Source organism: Camellia sinensis, chromosome 13, assembly GCF_055761805.1.
Source record: "Camellia sinensis isolate YWXY chromosome 13, ASM5576180v1, whole genome shotgun sequence".
NCBI lineage: Eukaryota > Viridiplantae > Streptophyta > Magnoliopsida > Ericales > Theaceae > Camellia > Camellia sinensis.
The window spans coordinates 59,199,583-59,205,774 of record NC_138973.1 but is presented as its reverse complement, the minus strand read 5'-3'; positions in this window follow the sequence as shown (position 1 = coordinate 59,205,774).

Genomic DNA, 6,192 nt, shown 5'->3' with positions numbered 1-6,192 from the left:
TTGATTCATAAAAATTTTATGGGCAAAGAAAGGTAGCGTTTGATAGAGTTTTAGAATTATGATTTGAGAATAGAATTGTATTTTGAGTTTGTGAGTTTTGAAATTATAATTTGAGTGTGAAAAATTTGTTTCGTAATGAGTTTTGAATTGAGTTTGGAATTTTTGATGTGACACATAATACTGGAATTGGTGTAGCTGCTGTGCGGGGGTGTACAGCAGTCACTGCTGTGCAGCTATTTGGGCCCTTTTCGGGGCCCATTTTGATAATGCGAACTGTTCACATTTTAGAATACATTAAGTAGAACATACTTGTAAAAAATCAAATTAATCGGATATCGTTTACCTATTCATCCACTCAGATTTGTATTCATTTTAATACTTTAAATTACAATTGTTATTTATTTTTGTAAATACAAATGTGAGTGGATGAATTGGTAAACGATATCCGATTAACTTGATTTTTTATAGGTATGTTCTACTTGATGTATTCTAAAATGTGAACGGTTCGGATTATCAAAATGGACCCCGAAAAGGCCCAAATGGTTGCACAACAGTGGCTGCTGTGCACCCCCGCACAGCAGAATTTACAACTCATAACCAAATATACAACCCAGCATTCTATTCAAAACTCATAAAAAAATTTAAAAAGTATTCCAAAAATACTTTTTTATTTAAAACATAAAACTAACAGGTGCCAAAAAAAATATATGAACACTGTATCGGTTAACTGGCCAGACGTCCGGAAGTTGACCGGGTAGACACAAAATTTAAAAACTTCCCTGCTTTTCAGAATGGAGAAGACGAAAGAGAGAGATATGCCAAATGAAAAAAAGAAATATGTATTTAAAATATGTGGTGAAATCACATTTTGAAAACTCTATCCAAACAAAAAATATAAATAAAAGGGTAAAATTATGATTTGAGAGTTTCACCAAACACGGAGCCCTCCATGGACAATGGAACAACTTAATTAGCTTTCTTGAGCTATTCTCAACCTGCCCATTAAGGGCCACACAAACAGGTATATTATATTTTAGATTTAGGTTTCATTATCATTTATTTTTTGGGATGTGACAAAGAAATTGTTGGAAGTGATCTTAATACTCTTACCAAACAAAACAACGGGCCCACATCAACGGACCACCAGCACTCTACGCAGTCCACAATCCATGGACAAGCCGAAAAGATCCCTTAGTAGGAGCTGTTTGGATACCAAGAAAAGGTGTATATAATAGATATGAAAAATGTTAGGGATTTTAAATATTTTATTAATATTTTTACTAAATGTCTTATATGGTGTGAGACTCACATGTGGGTTCTATATGAGTTTCACACTCATGTGAGATATTTGATAAAAATATTAGTAAAATATTTGAGTTTCCTAACATTACTCTATAGATATTAGTAAATAAAAGCTAAAAATATTTTAAATGGAAGATAGAGAGATAAAAAAATGAAATATATATGAATGTTTTAAGTTACTGCTCTTACCATATTTAACAAATTAAATTGTATATCAATATATATATATATATATATTAAATATATTTATTTAATATAATGGTGGTAGGGGCAAAAGGCAAATTGTCATTCCTAACTCTAGGGTGGCTATTGATGTAATGCCTCGAAATAATTACGATAAAACCATCTTGCGTCAGATATTAAATAATAACCTATGTCTGAATATAATATTCACTTATTCATAAGGTTTTATCTCTTTATAAAACTGTAACACATGCAACAATACATTCATAAGTCCTAACCATGCATCTATAACATCTGTCATAATAAAAAATATGAAATAAGAGTTAAACAGATATAGTAATGCCCTATTGGGTACAACTTTCCAAGATGATACTTAGTTATAACAAAAGTGAGTTTAAATTCAATACAAATAAAGTCATAGATTTGTACAAAATAAATACGACAATAACAAAAATAGAAGCTCTTGGCTCCAAGTCCTCCCAAGCTATTGCTTTGGCGGAGGCGTATCATCAACACCTAAAAGTAGTTTACAACAAAATAAATACAACAATAACAAAAATAGAAGCTCTTAGCTCCAAGTCCTCCCAAGCTATTGCCTTGGCAAAAAGCATATTATCAGCACCTAAAAATAGTTTTCCACATAGGATAAGCCAAAATCCAGTAAAGATACTTTAACATAATGTATGAATCTTAACAGAGTTATAAGGTGAATGCATATGCAATGCTCATTCCAAAAACATTTTATATTTCTTTCCAAAACTATGTAATGACAGGTTATGTCACAATTCATAAAATTACTTTCTTTACAATAGAAAACAAGACAGTGGATATAACACTAGGAATCTCTAGGATGTCTCTGCAAATAAGCTACAAGCACTACTAATTGTCATTTTTATCGATACTAACCGAAAGGCTTGGCACTTATCTGCACAGGTTTCTGAACTTTCACCAATGACACACAAACCAACATAATACCACAACTACATTCTTACTCAGATTCACCAAAGTATTCACCAATTTTTCTTCAAAACAATAACTATTTTCAATGTGTTAAATATATTACAATACTCAATGCAAATGGATAAGAAAATAGTTTCAATTCACCTAATTCTCATGCAATTTTTACAACAATTATAAATATCCTCCACCACTGATAGCTCAAAACAGATAAATAATTTTCAACAAAAATATACTTTTCAACATTTCAAGATAGGAGTGATAATTCATATCCAACTCAACTGCCATCACCATCATCGTTTCAATTTCATATAACGAACATTAATTCCATTTCTCCTTTACAAAACCAAATATTCACAATTTAGGGCAAAAAAATCCCATTTATTTAAAAATCAATCTCCGTGGGTAAAATCCACCATCTATCACAACCTAACCATTTTTATAGAGCCACAATCATATACAAGAATCCATTTTGAGAACCCCTCTTTTGATTTCAAAATTAAACTCTGAATTTTATCCAAAAATCCTCAAATCATTGTTTTGTTTAGAAAAGCAAATAATTAAATTAAAAATCATAAAAAGGGGTCAAAGTAATCCCTATCTCAAATAAGAAGACTCAAAGGAAAGATGGGTGGAACTCGACAAAGCCGAAAACATGAATTTCTCCAATTAGAATGAAGCTCTCGACGTACTCTCTTTTTTTATCAAAGAGACTAGGGTGTAGAAATTGATGGATCAATGTGTATTTGGGCCAAATGTTCAAGAACTAAAGAGAAAGAGAGAGAGAAGATCTAAGATTTAAAGAGAGAGAGAAGTGAAAAAAGTGATCTTTACAACCTGATATATGCGCAGACTGGTCGAGCGCAGGAATGGTCGCTCAAGCGACCAGATACAATAAGTGAGACCGCTCGAGCAAAGAACACCACCCTCCCAGTACTTTTGCAGGCCTGTAAAAGTACTGAGAGTTCCAAAAAATAGCTCGAGCGCAAGAATGACCACTCGAGCGCAAGAAATACCGCTTGAACGAAGAATGTCAAACTCTCCGTAGTTTTGTAGACCTACAAAAGTACTGGAAATTCTCAAAATTCGCTCGAGCGAACAAGTATAAATTTGGACAGTACAGATTTGAAAAGACTAACTATCAACATATTTCAAGCACAACCAAGACACTCCAATAATCAAACTCAATAAGAAATAAGATGAAAGAAGATATGAACAACTATCAGAGCAAGAAAACCAGAATACAAGACAATAAATGGGTCAAGTTTAAATCAGAGTCGCTATAATTGAGAAGTGTGGGTATAGGTTTGTTCTCATGTTTATCAATATAATAATAACATATCACATGATAAATTAAATATGATATATAAATATAATTATTGTAGCATTATTCTTTAAGTTAATACTAAAAAATCTCCAACACCTCAATTAATTGTAGGGATCAACACAAGACCATCTACGTAATCGAGATGCATGTTCTCGCATACTTAGGCTACGAACAAAATATTTTTTAATAAATTTTTTATTGCATTTTAGTTTTAAAATATTTTTTTCTCAGCTAGTCTGAAAGTCCCTAAAAAATTTTAAACATAAAAATCACTTAAAAACTGCATTTTCAAATAAACTAGCATTTTTCAATTCTAGTTGAGTTATTCCAAATTTCATTTGTTTTTTAAAAAAAATTAGGAGCGAGTCTATTAGACTAAAAGCCCAAAAATAAAGTAAAAATGATTAATAAAAATTGAAAAATAATCTACTAAAACATTGAAAAAACCTAATTCCAAACAGCCATATAAACAATAGTTCCGTGAAAGTGAGGTTGGAAGCACAACCAAAAACCACTATTATAAAAATTGGTTAGTTAGTTAGTTAATTAATTAACAACTTCAAAGCCTGTGATATGCTTTTCTTTTGCGAAATATATATGTGTGTGTTTTTTTTTTAAATTCTTTTGGGTACACACTTTAAAAGGTATGTATCATATGTATCTTATTTCATATTTTTTTAAATACGTATTATGTATTTTTGAATAAATGTTACCTAATATTCTAATAGAATTACGATAATTTATTATTCAGAAATAAAATTATGCATTCTGTAATAATGTTACATATATTTTTTGTGAAAAAAAATTTTAAACTACAAAATGCATAACATTTCTATAAAAATATTTAACTTTATTTTTGAACCATAAATTATCATAATTTTACCAAAAAACTATATATATTTACTATAAAAATACGTAATATATAGAAAAAAAAAAAAAATAAAATAAAGGTGCATACGGGTGTGTTCTTTTACCCTATATAATCTAAATTGTTCATGTATTTTAGCAGATGTTACATATAGGCTAAAAATAAAAATATTTAAAAAATTAATATAATTATTTCAAAATTATAAAATTTATTATATTCTCTTAAAATAAAAAATTTGCATTATTTATTTATATAAGGAAAATACGTTGTTACCGTATCCGTATGTAAGTGATTGTATTCACATACTTCATTAGTGGACAATATGATCACAACTTGCTTCGAATGGCTAAAAAACAAACTTGCTTCTAATGGTCACACACATGTATAACTTGCCCCCTTTTTTTTTTTCTTTTTTTTTTTATCTTTTATCTTTTTTTGTTTTTTGATTTGATGTATAATTTGTCTTTAAAAATAGTACTTCAATTTTTTTTATAGAAAATATCAATTTAATGGTATTTATAAAAAAAATAATTATAAACAAGTAATAAATTTTATAATTAAAATTTTAAATTTTTTATAAATTAATAATTATTTTCCCCACTGATTTATAATTTTTTCTTTTTTTCCCTTGTATATGTTATCTTAAAAGAAAATTTTATTAAGTGTTTGTTTTAGTTATGATGTTTGTGATATTTGATTATAACTTAAATATACATATTATGGTATTAGTTATGATTCATTGTGATATTAGATATGACATTTTTTTGTAATGACTCAAAAAATTTTTTTGTTATACTTTATGTGATGTTTGATTATGACTAATTTTTTTAATTATAATTAAAAATGATTCAAAACATGACAATACATTAACTAAATTATTTTAATTATAAAATTTAATAAGAATGTTTTTAATGATTATTTAAACAATATATATTAAAGTTTGGACAAATTACATATACCCCTTGAGGTTTGGCTAAATTACAAATACCCTCTAAGGTTTGAGAAATTAGAAATTCCTCCCTGAATGCCATATTTGCCTAACAAATTAGGAGGTAATTTGTTATGAAATATAAGCCTCAGGGGGTAAATTGTTATGAAAATACAAATCTCATGGGGCAGGATGTAATTTCCGAAACCTCAGGTGTATTTGATTTTAGTCAAATCTCGAGAGAGGTATATGTAATTTGCCCTTAAAGTTTTAATGTACTTATTTCCAAATTTTGGAGAAAAATAAATTAAATAAGTTAAATATTAATGGGTTCTTAGGGCAAATGTCAATTTTTGAAATTTTTGGGCCAATTCTAAATTTAAATTTTTGTTGGGAAAAAAGATATTATTTGTCCAAAAAAATTGTATATGTTCAAATGTGACATATCTATTGAGATGTCATCTATTTGTCCAATTCTTTATTTAAATGTGTATGCATATATGTCCCACTATCTATTTAAATATTCAATTATATGTTCAAATATACACGTGTCAATTTTTAACACGTGTCCTTATCACAAAAAAAATTAAATCTTGAACTAAATAACATGTGATCTGATAAGAATAA